Source organism: Aquarana catesbeiana, linkage group LG01, assembly GCF_042186555.1.
Source record: "Aquarana catesbeiana isolate 2022-GZ linkage group LG01, ASM4218655v1, whole genome shotgun sequence".
Classification (NCBI taxonomy): domain Eukaryota; kingdom Metazoa; phylum Chordata; class Amphibia; order Anura; family Ranidae; genus Aquarana; species Aquarana catesbeiana.
Genome location: NC_133324.1, coordinates 120,370,966 through 120,387,638, shown reverse-complemented (window position 1 = coordinate 120,387,638; position 16,673 = coordinate 120,370,966). Strand labels below are relative to the sequence as shown.

Here is a 16,673-nt window from a genome sequence, read left to right as displayed (position 1 = left end):
ATTTTTTTTTCTGCTCCTAAACGCTGAAGCTTAAATGCTTCTACCATAAAATAATGTACATGGACAGATAGGATAACACTATTGTGGAGCAGTAAACAAAAGTCTCATAATATCTATCGAGCTTTAAAAAACGCGCGTGTCGAGCCTCCGAGAGATTTCCCACCACTTCCTCCCCCACTGACCTCCTGTTACCAGACATGAAGGGAGGGGAAATTTTCATGCTAGGATGGTCAGCCAGATTATGACCATACCTGCATGCTCGATGTATAACTGATTTAGGAATGAACATAATGCAGGAGTTTCTACAAATTAGTCTGTAATGCTTGCTTAACAGCCTTGCCATGTGTACTGTTTAATAAAAATATAACTAAACCTAAAAACAAACATTATATTATATACTGAAACTTACCAGCCCTTAGATGTGATGGCTGCATTGTTTTTTAGACTAAATACATTTTCATCAAGAGCCAAAATTACCTGTTGATTATGCCGGGTATGAATTGTCTTTTTTATTCACATGATTAAATGGTGAAAATGAGGGGGTGATCCTGAAAAAAAAAAAAAAGAAAATGATTGCAGCCACCACACTTAGAGTCAAATTCTAACTAAGCCTAAATCTACTCCCACCCTTGTTCTAAGACTATTCTATGTACCCGGTAAAAGAAAACATACCTATACTTGCTGGTTCAGTCCCGTCACATGATCTGGTCCTAGCACTGGCTTCAGTGTAGAGGCGAAGCAGTGGCAATGGCTGCTGAGCCTGGGCAATGACATAACCCATAGGCTTTTTATGGGACAGCCATTGGCTGTCCCTCCCCTACACTGAAGCCAGCTCGGGGACCCGAGCATTTGACCAGACTGGAGCTGCTTCAGAATAGGTAAGTATAGACATATTTTCTTTTAGAATACTTTTAGAAGGTGAGAGTAGATTTAGGCTTTATAGAACTTGACTGGAATTCCACTTTAATTGCTGGCAAGCTGCAGTATATTACTTTTTTTGTGTTTGGGTTGCTCCTTAAGTCATAGTCGCTCAGTCAACATAAGAGTGTGCCCTGTATATGAATGTTTTGTTGTCCATAAGCTACACATGGTATGTACCAATGTTAACCCCATAGTGCAAATAAATGAAAAGTCACAACTCATCCCTGCTTAATGCTTCCCATCATATATGTGGTGCGCGGTAGCAATCCCTCTTCCAAGGCTTGAAATCATATAGATGCATAAGATTCCTGACCCTTTAGCAAAATCTCCAATAATTCATTTCTTGGAAAAGCATCTGTACTCGCAGAGCATCAACTGATGCATTTTTACCTTAGTTGGACTTATTCATAACTGGTTGTTAAATGAAAAAACATTAGGGGGTTAGGAAAGGCATGGGTTTTCTACAAACTGTACACTGCTCTAGAAGACTAACACAACACTGTACAAGTATTGTAGTCCTGGTGAAGTCACAATATAAACCTACAATGTAGGTTATGACCAGACATTCATACTTCCTGAAGGCAAGGATTTTTAAGATTTAGCATATTTAGCTGCGTCTGGTTATTTCGATATTCATGATGCAACTTTTACGCATAAAAAGTCAACTAGGTTGACTTTCTAAAACCGGAATGTGCAAAATCTGGTGCAGCTGTGCATAGAAGCCAATTAGTTTTTTTTTTTTTTTTTTTTTTCGTCAAAACTTAATAGAACAAGCTGAAGTTTGAAGCTGGTTGGCTATCATGCACGCACAGTTTCACGCGATTTTGCACTCTCCAGTTTTAGTAAATCAGTCCCAACGTGTACCAGGAAAAGGCAGTTTGTATCTATTAAATCTGTAAACCTCTGGGAATTGTTTTTACTTTTACAGAAACCCAGCATTAGTGTCAAATAGAACTTGTAGTTATTAATGGATTGCGGAGTATTAGCAAGGCGTGCTGATTCAGGTGTGGAAAGTGTTTACCCAGAGGCAACGGAAGATTTCATCCGAAGGTCAGCCGTGTCAGAAGTATATCATCTATCAGGACAGGGATACTTCTGAAATGACGGGAGAAATGTTGAAATACTCTGGCAGGGGAGTGCCACCCTGCAGCTGCTAACTGGTTATGCCAGGAACCAGTGCCAGCAGATCCAGGTTATGTAGGGGACAGGTATCCTTTAAAGGAGCGCATAAACAATAAAAAAAGCATTAAGCCGTTTATCCATGTCTTTGTTTTTGAGTAAACTGCTTGGAAGAAAGAAATAATCTTCCATAAATTTTGGTTAGAAACAAAAGATGTCCTTATTGTATACAATGAATGGGGCAGATCACTGTTAAGATTGACATGTTATTGATGCATAAGCCAAAAAGGATGATACAGACTTCAATAAATTACACGCAGACCAGAGAATCCGTTAGAAGTCTTTGATAAATTAGCACCTCTTTCCTTATTAACATTATGGTGAAATTTCTTTTTGAATTTGTGGCAGCCAAAGCAACACAATGTAAAAGTATTACACTTATCTAAATTTGTTGCGCGCATCAAAAACAGCAACCAAACTGTCTCAAGGTTTTCATGAGTTTGGAGCAGGACTTTGTACTCCGGCCATACCGCCAGAAAAGTGTCACAACTGCTTTAATGAATAGCCCTGAGAGTGATTTGCTCACCACATAGCATCTGCCATTGGCCCAGTTTTGGGGTGTTTGGGTGGGTCTGTTGTCAGTCTGTGTAATATTGTGTTTTTGCTGCAGATTTGTTATTACGATTACATATGTATGAGGTGAGCAAGGTAGAATTAATTTTTTGGTCTATAAATGAGCATGAAACCAGTAATTGATAACAGCTTCAATCTTTCACAAATGATTTCCTACCAACAGTGACCCAGCCATCACCAATTTTTCTCAACCCTCTTCATATGCCTCAATTTCTGGAAACATACTGCATCTGTCATGGTCCCAGATATCAAATCGTGTCAGAATCAACAGTATAGATACACAAGATGTTGGCATATTATATCACCATACGGCTAACCACCCAAAACAGATTAAACTTTTAGCTGGAGCGGTTTTTAAACTTTTTTGAACTGGTATCAGCTAGAAAATTATTGCGACAGCTTCCAACTCCCAACATGAAGCATTCTTTTTCGTGTGATTTCTGTTGCACAATATTTAATTCCTATTGTGTAATTTTGCAACTACTAAGTTGCCCTCAACTATATAGGCAGGTACTATTGTGTAGTCCTGGCCACAGTTCTCCACTAAACTGCTGAAGATGAATATTTTTTTTTTATCTGCACAATAAAATTTGAGTTCTGATAGAATTACATACTTCTGTACTTTCCCTCGTGGCCATTGAGAGTCTCATCAAGTTGATGCATAGCTTGTCCTTGTGAAATCAGGCTGCTTTCTCTCTGCTTGTGCAGGCTGGTTACTGTTGTGACTCTCCTGATCATCTTACTGAAAGTGTCTACATCCTTTACTCAGGTCCTTTGCACACACTGGGAATACCGCTTTACATTTCCTGCTCTACATACATCTCTTAAATTATTCTTTGGTGTGTTTGACCTATATCTGTGTAGACAGGTCATAGTTTATCGATGCTGCTTCTGGTTCTCTGGCTTCTCTCAAGCGGCTTTTTGTGCAGCATAAAATATCCTATATTCCTTTCCTATAAAGATGTCAGCAAGTTAAGGATCTTTTCTTATGAATTATTGATTTTGTTACTTTTTGTACAACTATTATTTTATTTCTGAAAAGTTATAGATGTTAGTATGGGCCATGGTGCAGCAGACCTTCAGAATCTGTCATATTACCCTCCACAATTTTGGTTTCCTACAAGAGTCAAATCAAATCAGGCTTAGAGATGGTGGAGAGTTTGTTCTATGCTGAATAATTAGGCAACCTGGAAAGGTTTACTTCAAGATGCACACAAAAAAAAACTGGTACATACATGCTGGTTGACCAAAGCGATAGGGAACAAATATGACTAGAACTGCTTATTGGAATGTATGCTTGTGATTGATCAGATTCCACGTTTGATAGATGCCAACCATCAAATGTCTAATTGCCTGTGCTGGATTGGATATAATCAGGCACATTATCAACAGGCATATTATTTTTACGGTTCTGAGTTGCTGACTTCTGTAGCAACAGTTTTAATGATCCTTTTACGCCCTTTCTTACGATATGACATTGATATCTAAATTCGCGTAGAGTGTCCGGCTTGACAGACTTGCATCTGTTTCTAAATAGTTTGGGGGCATGATCCTCATCCTAGCATTTTTTTTCCCACCTCCCCCATCCTATGGAATGCCTAAACCCAATCTGTCCGCTTATCTCCTACTCTATTGGCTTTTAGACGATCCCTGAAAACCCTTCTCTTCAGAGAAGCCTATCCTACCCACACCAACTGTATTTTCATTTTCTCCATAAGCTCACCCCCCACAGTTATTACCTTTTTGTTTCCACTTGACCCTCCCTTCTAGATTGTAAGCTGTAACGAGCAGGGCCCTCTGATCCCTCCTGTATTAATTTGTATTGTAAGAGCCCATTCACACAGGGGCAACTTTGGATCCGACTTCAAGTCGCCCCAAGTCGCCCCTAGTCGCCTCAAGTCGCGCTACACGAAAAAATCAATGTAAGTGAATGGATCTGTCTTAATGCACACTACTGCAGTCGCTCCGACTTCAGAAAAGGTTCCTGTACTACTTCAATCCGACTTGAAGGCAACTTGTACCCATTGATTTCAATGGAAGTTGCCTCCAAGTCTGATCACTGTTCATACTGAGGCAACTTTACAGGAAGCAGAAAAGAAACAGAAAGTAATTTCCTCCACTAAACAGCCAGCCCCCTCCTTCTCACACACAGCTGATAAGCTCTGATTGGCCACTTGTAAAGTTCCCTGTCCTGGAGGCGACTTCAAGTTGTGTTGTAAGTTGCCCCAAGTCGTGCTGTGATTCATACTCAAGTCGTGTCCAAGTTGCCTCCCAAAGTCGTGCTGGAAGTTGTGTTGCCCCTGTGTGAATGGGCTCTAAGTGTACTGTCTGCCCTCATGTTGTAAAGCGTTGCGCAAACTGTTGGCCCTATATAAATCCTGTATAATAATATATTAATCATTTTATCTCGCATGAATCATCACTAGTTTTAGTGGATGTGAAGGGCTAGACTCATCAAGCATCGGCTTTACATTACAGTTTATAGGAATAACACAGAGTATTCCATGAATAGTCAGTGACAGCAGAACATGTCATATCCTCCTATCTAGTTCTTGTACACTATTATCACATCATCTCGATGTTTCAGTTCCTTGCAGCATTGTGTTGGTTTGGCATTGTGCCATTTATTCCATAGTCATGGCTTCCTCTAATCCATAGCTGTCTTGTTTAAAGGGGAAACATTTCCTCACAGATGAGGCTGTTAAGACTATTACTTGCCAACCTTAAATTTCAAATTTCACATATATCCCACAGTGGCATGTGGATAATTGTCATTGTGTAGTCTACTTATTGTCCGCTGTGACCAGGTTATGTGATTTTATATGGGGCTTAGACACCTTATATACAAAATATTAAGGTACATGCCAATAAAAAAAAAACATATCTGAGTAAAGTGTATATGATTTGTGGATCTTGTGTCCACTTTTGGCTTGGTTCACACTAGCTGACTCCATTTTTCGTGCAACTTTGGAGCCTGACTTTGAGGCTCCATTTACACTTGTACGCCTCCAAAGTTGCGCCGCCATCTTTGGAGTGAAACTTTGATGCAAATTTGGATGGGTGCAACTTGGATACGGCTTTGACCAGTGATAATAGACATCTGTTGCATGGTATAACATTCAGGTATGTCTTTCATGCAACTTTTGAGGGTTAACTTTGAAGTCTAAGGCTCTCAAGTTGCATGAAAGTCGGACCAAAGTAGTGCATGAACTATTTTGAAGTTACTGCAAATTTAAGTTGCACATACAGGGGGGACGGAAAGTATTCAGACCCCCTTACATTTTTCACTCTTTGTTAAATTGCAGTCGTTTGCTAAAATCATTTAAGTTCATTTTTTTCCTCATTAATGTACACACAGCACCTCATAGTGACAGAAAAACACAGAATTGTTGACATTTTTGCAGATTTATTAAAAAAGAAAAACTGGTCCTAAGTCTTCAGACCCTTTGCTGTGACACTCATATATTTAACTCAGGTGCTATCCATTTCTTCTGATCATCCTTGAGATGGTTCTACACCTTCATTTGAGTCCAACTGTGTTTGATTATACTGATTGGACTTGATTAGGAAAGCCACACACCTGTCTATATAAGACCTTACAGCTCACAGTGCATGCCAGAGCAAGTGAGAATCATGACGTTTGGGATGACCAGAACCCTTCCTAGAGCTGGCCGTCCAGCCAAACTGAGCTATCAGGGGAGAAGAGCCTTGGCAAAATAGGTAAAGAAGAAACCAAAGATCACTGTGGCTGAGCTCCAGAGATGCAGTCGGGAGATGGGAGAAAGTTGTAGAAAGTCAACCATCACCACAGCTCTCCACCAGTCTGGGCTTTATGTCAGAGAGGCCCGACGGAAGCCTCTCCTCAGTGCAAGACACATGAAAGCCCGCATAGAGTTTGCTAAAAAACACCCGAAGGACTCCAAGATGGTGAGAAAAAAGATTCTCTGGTCTGATGAGACCAAGATAGAACTTTTTGGCCTTAATTCTAAGCGTTATGTGTGGAGAAAACCAGGTACTGATAATCACCTGTCCAATACAGTCCCAAAAGTGAAGCATGGTGGTGGCAGCATCATGTTGTGGGGGTGTTTTTTAGCTGCAGGGACAGGACGACTGGTTGCAATCGAGGGAAAGATGAATGCGGCCAAGTACTAGGATATCCTGAACGAAAACCTTCTCCAGAGTGCTCAGGACCTCAGACTGGGCCGAAGGTTTACCTTCCAACAAGACAATAACCCTAAGCACACAGCTTAAATAACGAAGTAGTGGCTTCACAACAACTCTGTGACTGTTCTTGAATGGCCCAGCCAGAGCCCTGACTTAAACCCAGTTGAGCATCTCTGGAGAGACCTAGAAATGGCTGTACACCAACGTTTACCATCCAACCTGACAGAACTGGAGAGGATCTGCAAGTAGGAATGGCAGAGGATCCCCAAATCCAGCTGTGAAAAACTTGTTGCATCTTTCCCCAAAAGACTCATGGCTGTATTAGATCAAAAGGGTTCTAATAAATACTGAGCAAAGGGTCTGAATGCTTAGGACCATGTGATATTAAAAAGGAAAAACTGAAATAAATCTGCAAAAATGTCAACAATTCTGTGTTTTTCTGTCAATATGGGGTGCTGTGTGTACATTAATGAGGAAAAAAATGAACTGATTTTTAGCAAATGGCTGCAATATAACAAAGAGTGAAACATTTAAGGGGGTCTGAATACTTTCTGTCCCCACTGTATATGAATGGTTATTTAAAAAAACATGGGGAACGACCTTGATGGCCAAAGTTGCATGACAAGTTGCACAAGCGTGAATGGGGCCTGAAGTGACTTTGATAAGACCTTTTAGACTTTCTGGCATTGAAAATGTGTCAAAGTCATATCAAAGTAGTGCAGGAACCTTTTCTGAAGTGGCAGCGACTTCAGTAGTGTCAATTTGAATGGCTCTCGTAGAGCTGCATGGCATTTTACATGTCCTGCAACTTTGGGTCTCCAAGTCGGATCCTAAGACACATGTGAACCAAGCCTAATTAATGTCAAGCACTTGGTTATCCTTTTACTCTTGGGCCGGAGGCTTCAGCGTTGCACAGGGTGAGAAGACTAATGAAAGCAAGTCTACCAACCGGCTCTGACCAATGCGAGCTTTAAACACTCTGTATAATTTATTTCACTGCAGTTATACTCTTACCCCCTAGACTCCCGTACAATGTGGAATGTAAAAAACACAAAACCCCCCAAAATAATTAAATGTTATGTAAATAATGCAATAATAACGAATATGACTGTGCTGAGAATACAATATAATTCACCTTATAAAGGTGATCTGAGTTGACTTAGGAGCGCACTGATTTTTTACATGTTGGGTTAAATTGCTTTTTAAAATACTTTTTTATGTCTCTGTAATCTCCTCATAATCATGCACTGTTAGCCAGAGCCTTCTACTATGCTGGCAATTGAAGAGCATTAATATACAATACAATCATCTTTCATGATACTATATAAAGTTTTGCAGACAAAGGTTAAAAATGCAGATACATAAAATGATAATTTAAATATGTATATTAAGTTGCATAGCAAGGCATATGCCAAAAAAAAACAAAAAAACAAAAACAAAATTCAATTAGTGCTAGAAACCTGCCCATAGGGGCTTAAAATCTCACTCTATTATATTACAGTCTATGGACAAAGCTACAATGGTCAAAGAGCGACCAGTGCCTGAACCAAAGAACACGTGGGGTGTTTGCATTTTCACATTCTCGGATATACGAGTACTTTTAGAAAAGACAAGAATACCAGCAACTATAATAATATCACAAACACAGCAGCCAAGTTAAAGATAACTAGTAGGACATTACCTAAGCAAGCTTTGTCTATTTAGTTGATTTTAAAGTAGATATACATCGATCAGTTATGACATTATGACCACTGACAGGTAAAGGGAATAACATTGAATATCTCATTACAATAGCACCTGAAAGTGGATGGGATATATTAACACCTAGTGAACATGTTGTCCCTGAAGTTCAGATATTGAAAGCAGACAAAATGTGCAAGTGTAAGGATTTGAGTGACTTTGACAAGGGCCAAATTGTAATGGCTAGATGACTGGATTAGAGAATCTCCCAAACTGCAACTGTGGGATGGTCCCAGTCTGCAGTGGACTCGAGACCCACCAAGGGAGAGCCAAGGTAGGAAAACTGGTGAATCGACAACATGGTCATGGGTGACCAACGCATATTGATGCACAGGAGGAGCGAAGGTTGGCCTGTGTAGTCGATCCAATAGAAGATCTGGCTGTGTAATGTTTCGGGCAATGTTCTGCCATTCATGTGGATCATACTTTGAATCCATGCCTGTTGGGTCAGGGCTTTTTTTTGCAGCAAAATGAGGATCTTTTCAATGTTAGGCGGATGGGCATAATGTTATGGTGTATCTGTGTATACTTAATCAATAAAATCTCATATAAATTTTAACTGTCTAATATAATTTTAATAATAATTTTCAATATTTTAAAATCTGTGGCTTTCATTATTCTAGTAGTTGGGGATTCTGACATGTAGGTCATTGTGCAGACATTTCCTGTTATAGGGTAGTCAGTATTCTGTTCCCATCTCCCGATTGTTTTCCTGTGTTGTCCCTCTGTCACAGGCTCTCCATTGGAGACTACTAGGGGCAAGCACATTGTACAGGGATGGCCCACTGTAGTCACCATCAGGAAACCTGCCCTGAATGTTTGCTGGAGCACGTGCTTTAGACAGGGAGAGGTTACAGGTGTTCAGCAGTACTGATATGCAATGTAGGATAGGTAGGTATGTAGGATAGGTAGCAGTGATATTTTGTTTTTAAATGGCCTTTTTTAGAATACACTGTGCTTTAGTAATACATTTCTTAGAGTTCACATCTAGTTTAAATGCAAAATATCCTTGTTTTGACTGAGGGTGTACCTTTTAAAAGCCAATAATTAAGGCATACACTTACAGAACTGCCACAAGAAAACAGTCTTTACTTAAGTCTGCTCTTCTTTTTATGGGTCTTAATTAGAAGGATTTTTTAGAAAGCCTCAAAATCTCTGCAGGTTTAGCGGTTATGCTCTCCCTTGTAGTAGTGAAGCATTGCTAGTATGTACCTGAGACCTAAATTCACATTCCAGCCATCTGGCTTTATAAGCCCCTTCCATGTTATCAGGGTCTATTCCAATAATTGTGGATGCAAGTTTGTTGCTGACTCTATTCATCTTGTTTGACTTCCCATATACTAAGGTTACATAAGATGCCTTCTGCAGTCTGTCCTCATCTTTTACCATTCTCCTGCCCTCTTCAATCCCAAGGACATCAGATCCTTGAGATGTCCTGATAACGTACAAAGGAGATTTGTTTCTGACAATCAAATAGTGTAGCTAATCAGAAACTGTCAACACATGCTGCCTATATAGTCATAAAATATTTGATGTAGAGGCAACGAGTCTGCCGGTAATATATAAGCAATCAGAGATAGCCTGCTCCCCTCCAATGAACCCTGCCACCGATCAGAGGAAGGTTTCTAATAAACATGACCCAAACACAATATGATCTGGTTCCATCACCGGTATACCAAGCTTCCAAAATAATGAAGCGGGGTAAAATCTATGTATCTGAGACTCCCATCTTATCCAACAATATAAAATAATCCACAGCGGCATTCATAGAAATGCAGGGGACACACGTCAGAGTGCTGTGGAAGTAACCCACTCGGGAAGATGTTCACTGCATTAATGTCCGTTTCGCTCTGGATCTTTTTTTTAATCTGACAAATATGATTGTGAATAGAAGGTCTGGATAAAGATTGTATTTGTACGAGTAAAGATTATGGCCCATTTCCTAAAGTGGTACTAAAGGCAAAATCAAAAATGACATATCATCTTTATTGCAGGTACTTATACTTTCACATCAGTCCCTGTAATTTTAACCTGCCATACAGGGATCGAAATTCGAGATTCAATCTATGTATGGGTAGGCTCATTGTACCCAAGTTGATCCATCGATCAACTTGGGTACAACCAGCCTGTCAATTTTTTTACATGCAATTAATGGCAGCAGCTATAGCCTTTAGCACTAATCATTGTTCTGCCAGTTGGGAAGGCTTCCTGCGCTCCCCTGCTGGCTGAAAACAATACCTCTGTGGGAGGCATTCCTCCAAAAACGCTGACTGTATTGATGGGGGAATCCAGTGATTTTTCTTTCTGTCCACCCCTGGTGGCAGGAAAGAAAATTGAGTCTCCTGTGAGCTGCTTTAGTTTTTTATTGTTGATCCTGACGTTATTTTTCAACTTCCTTTAAAGCGGTAGTAAACCGCAGCTTAAAAAAAAATCCCCTACAAGGCAATGTCAAATTGTGCTAGTATGCATCGCATACTAGCACATTATGCGAGACTTGCCTTAAAATGTAGTCCTCCAGCAGCGTGCTGTCACATCTAACAGGGCTTCCATCTTCACCCGGTCTTGCTTCTGGGTTCGCAGCCTCTGGCTACATAGGGGGCCGGAGCTGCAAAGACGTCACTCCCAAGAAGGTCCAGCACGGTACACCTTTTTCTTACTTTGGTGCTGTCCTCTTCTGCCTGATGCTTCAGATTTTGGGCAGTCCTTCAACATCATTGTGTACAATGTAGGACTATTAGTCTTGTATTGACTTTGAGAAGGTAAGAGGGAGCCTGCCCTAGCAATGACTAATGCCCTGTACACACTGTCGGACTTTGTTTGGACATTCCGACAACAAAATCCTAGGATTTTTTCCAACGGATGTTGGCTCAAACTTGTCTTGCATACACACGGTCACACAAAGTTGTCGGAAAATCCGATCGTTCTAAACGCAGTGACGTAAAACACGTATGTCGGGACTATAAACGGGGCAGTGGCCAATAGCTTTCATCTCTTTATTTATTCTGAGCATGCGTGGGACTTTGTGCGTCGGATTTGTGTACACACGATCGGAATTTCCGACAACGGATTTTGTTGTTGGAAAATTTTATATCCTGCTCTCAAACTTTGTGTGTCAGAAAATCCGATGGAAAATGTGTGATGGAGCCTACACACGGTCGGAATTTCCAACAACAAGGTCCTATCACACATTTTCCGTTGGAAAATCCGACCGTGTGTACAGGGCATAAGACTTTATTTTTCCATGTATCTGGAATTGAGTGCTCAGTAATCTGATCACTTATTACACTTCTTACTTAAGGTAAGCTAAAGTTTGACTTTGTGATACAAGGGCAGTTATAGGCCTCATTCACATGGCATGTGCTTATACGCATTTATTGGACATTTTTAATGTAAATAAATACATTTAATGATTTTAAATGACAATTCTTATTGTGCATTTACTTGCATTCAGTTTAGCTAGGTTTTAAAAACCTATGCACCACCTGGGGACATATACAGTTAAACACAGTTTATACAGTGGGTATAGAAAAGAATCAACCCCCTTTAACCACTTTACTTCCGGAAGATTTTACCCCATTATGACCAGGCCATTTTTTTGCGATACAGCACTGTGTTACTTTAACAATTATGAAGTCGTTGTACCAAAATAAAATTGATGTCCTTTTTTTCCCACAAATAGAGCTTTCTTTTGGTGGTACCAAGCGGTTTTTATTTTTTGCGTTAGAAACAAAAAAAGACTGACAATTTTGGAAAAAAAAAATATTTTTTACTTTCTGCTATAAAACATATCCAATAAAAAATGTCTTCATAAATTTAGGCCAATATGTATTCTGCTATATATATATTTTTGGTAAAAAAAATTTGCAAACCGCGTATATTGATTGATTTACGCAAAAGTTATCGCATCTACAAACTATGGGATATTTTTGGGGGATTTATATTTTTTACTAATAATGGTGGAGATCAGTGACTATTAGTGGGACTGCGATATTGCGGCGGACAAATCGGACACCTGACACTTTTGACACTTTTTTGGGGAACACTGACATTAATACAGTGATAAGTGCAAAAATGTGCACTGTCACTGTACTAATGACACTGGCAGGGAAGGGGTTAACATCCGGGGCAATTGATGGGTTAAATGTGTTCCTAACGTGTTTTGTCAGTGTGTGGGAGATGCTTTTACTATAGGAAGGCAAAGATCCATGTTCCTGCTTTGGATCAAAGCCTTACCTACTGACAGAACGACAATCTGCTTTGCTTACATAGGCAGATTGCCCTTCTGGATCTCTGCCTAAAGATCGGCTGGTACCCGCCCCAGACCCAGAAGTGCAGGATCACGTACTAGGTACATGATCCTGCTCAGGAGAGCTGCCTTGCTGGCGTATATGTACAGTATATGGTTGGCAAGTGGTTAAAATAATCACATGTTGTTGCTTTGCAGCCTGGAATGAAGACGCACAGCTTTTGTTTTATCCAGCTGTATTTACTCATTGCAACTTATAACATCCAAGTGAAAGATATAACGCCAACATGTGAAAAAAACAATCACTGAGTTGGAAAAAAGATCACCCCCTCCTAAAAATGACTCAATCAGGTGTAGCTTATCACCATCATCGCAATGGCACACAAGACCATATAACTTTCAACTGTGATCAGCTGTGGTCATTTTGGTTAGCTCAGCATAAAAAGAGCTTTCCTGGAGCATTTCAGTCTCTGTTAGAGCAACTGAAGCAAACAATCAACTATGGGTAGCAAGGCACTGTCAAAATATCTCTGGGATAAAGTTGTGGACAGGCAAGGTTGTGGTCAGGAGATGGATCCAAAAAAAAAATAATTTCAAAGGCTTTATCAATGCCTAGACGCACTGTGAAGTCTATTCTTAAGAAGTGAAAGGTATTTGGGACAACACAGACCCTCCCTGGTTCAGGACAAAGAGTGGTCATTGTGTGCGCATGTGACAACAATATCACAAATTCTCCACAAATGTCACTTGTATGGGATGGTTGCAAGAAAAAAGCCACTCCTCAGTCATGACTGAGCTTTGCCAAAATGCACCTTGAAGATTCTGAGGCAACATAGAAAACAGTGTTATGGTCAGATGAGACTAAAATGTTATTATTTGGCCTCAACACCAAATGATATGCCTGGTAGACATCCAATACAGCTCCCCATCCAAATAACACCATTCTTAAAGTAAAGCATGTAGGTGGTAATATCCTAGTATGGGGGTGTTTCTCTGCAGCAGGAACTGGATCACTTGTCAGGATAGAAGCAAAAATGGATGGGGCAAAATACCGTCAAATTCTTGAGGAAAATCTGCTGCCCTCTGCCAGAAAGTTGACATGACACTGACACACAGCAAAAATGATCACACAGTACTTCAAGGAAAAAAAGGTGAATGTCCTTGCATGGCCTAGTCAGAGCCCAGACTTTAACCCCATTGAAAATCTGTGAAATTACTTGAAGATTGCAGTCCACAAACGGTCACCATTACATTTAAATGAACTTGAGCAGTTCTGCAAGGAAGAGTGGGCAAATATTGCAAAGTCTAGATACAAAGTTAGTAAAGACATATCCCAACAGACTAACGGCTGTAATTAAAGCAAAAGGTGGTTCAATGAAATACTGACATGTTCGTGTTATATCTTTCACTTGGATGTTATAAGTTGCTCTAGTAAATACAGTTGGATAAAACAAAAACTGTGTGTCTTCATTTCAGTCTGCAAAGCAACATAATGTGATATTTTTTTTTCAAGTGGGGTGATTCGTTTCTAGACCCACTGTACTTCCCAGATCAATTTCTCCTGTGTTTAAATGAAACAAATACAGGAGGCCCATGTGAAAGATGCCATAAAGTTATATTGCATCTAAAAGATGCAGATAGTGGTGTTATAGACAAAATACCTGTAGTTGCTGACCCTGGAGAAATGGAAGAGTGTGCAGTAATAGGGTGGCCACCTCTGTCCAGAGAGCGTGTCTTGCAGCATCATAGTACATGGTCAGGTCACACACGTAGCATGTTGTTCTAGTTTAGTCGAGATCATAGGAGCTCATAAAGAGATAGCCATGTGTCATACAGGTCAACTTTCTTATCCGCCTGCAGGGCAGTTGTGTAACAGCCCTGAAAATGTCCGTTTATTCTGCGACATGATTATATATGTGGGTGGGTGGGTGATATTACCTCAACAGGTGTGGCGCTTTGTCACAGCATGGTCACTAAGTATGTATGTCACAGAATGAGGTCCTGTCAGCCTTTCAGTTCTGGCTATGTTTTATAAAATAAAGACTAGTAATTTACATTCCTTCTTTGCTTGATGTCCACTGAGAGTTGGTAACCCCCAATCATTTATCAAGTTAAATTATTCCATCTAACTGCCTGTAAATCAGGACAATGTACTGTATTTATAGCTGGAAAAGAAATATAAAACTGTGAATATGCACAAAAGTATAAGAACATTTCATATGTGAGAGCTCCGTAGTTATTTTTGACCTTTTAGTTCACGTTGGATCACAAACTCTTTTCAGTGAGAAGAGATATTTGTGTATTCTGTAGAGAGCCAGTCGGTAATGACTTGTCATTGTCCAATCTCATTTTGCCTGTCAACAAAAAATAAAGAATAACCACATTGCTGATATCATCCATTTTATATTCTCCTTCAACTAACCTTCTGGCCTGACATTTAAGAGAGATTTCTACAATCTGAAACAGACATTTGTGCTTTGTAGACATGATTCTCTTACACTGGAGACAGATGCAGCCATATAAACAACAAACTGTCTTTGATGGTGATTGGTGCTAATTTTTGTAGTCTTCAATGACAGCTGAAGAACATTTATTACATCATTTTTTCAAACCTGCTTATTTTGCTGGAGTATATTATTTACATTGGCTGAACATTAATGTCCACATTGTTTTGTTGCATGTAGGGCCCTCTATATATAGAGGCAAGAAGGGCATTTTTTCCCCAGGTCTGCTAGCAACTTTCCCTTTTATATTTTAGAGTTCCAAGATCACCTGAGTTGAATAGATAGAAAAAGCAATCCTACTGCATATTTATATGCTACAATGATACTTAAAGGCTCCCATACCAGTACAGTTTTTGCCAGCACTATGCCAAATTCAAGAATTGCTTGCCTTAAGAATACTTCTCAAAATCTTCAGAATCCCCTTTTCCACTCTTATTTGTAGAAAAAAGACAAGATTGTCTCCACTGATAGAGTCGAGGAGAAGATTGTGGTGCAACCTGTTGTGGTCCTTATGGGTCATACTTTCTTTATCTTGATAAAAATGTTATGACTTAATATTAAGCCATTACTTCAGTAAGGATCTATTCAAACTTACAGAAAAAAAACCCCAAAAAACGCAGGGTTGGAGATAACCTTTGGACACTCAGTGCATGCTTTGTGCTGTTAAAGGTGCGCTTACAGGACGCCATCAAACCTCAACATTGCACATTTTGCTTGGACATGGTAGCATAGATAATAAAGGGTCACTAATGAGATATATCTGAACATGCTTGAAAAAACATGAGTCGACAGATGTTTCAGGAATTGTGGTCATCTAGTCGTCATGCCCGCGGCTGTCAGGATTTTGGTCAAGGGTTTTTGGCTTGTAGATGTAGGCTGGCTCTCCTACATTGCCCTGTACCGGGCCTTTTTGCACCTCAGCAGAAATTGGATACATACCTTTTTATGTCTGCTAAGAGGACCGTTGCTCATGCCTGGAAGACTGCATCTGTTGCCTTCCAGGGAGTGAAAACCCGGATGAGTGCCATGATGGTTAATGAGCAGATGTCCAGTATTCTGAAGGACTCGCATTCCAAGTTTCTTAACGTTTGTGAACCTTGGAGCAGCTATTCCTTCCCATCTCTGCCTCCGACTTGCTATGGTTGTTTTTAATTGTTGCCTGTGCCGATCCGGAGTCAGTGGTACCTTTTTACCCTTTGGTCCTTCTCTCCCTCTTTTCTTTTTCCTCCTCATTTCCCTTTTCCACTCCTAGTTTTCCCTTTCTCTTCCTAAATGACCTATTTTTGGGTGACTGTTGCCTCTTAGAGGATAGCCTAGCTATGATGGGGATATTTGTTCTAATTTCC

The 16,673-nt window shown here is 40.0% G+C and overlaps 1 protein-coding gene across 8 annotated transcripts in view; it reads left to right on the top strand.

Moving 5' to 3' along the window:
- Positions 1–16,673, top strand: part of MAST4 (microtubule associated serine/threonine kinase family member 4) — an 865,092-nt gene that overhangs the window by 736,620 nt on the left and 111,799 nt on the right. The window lies entirely within an intron of this gene.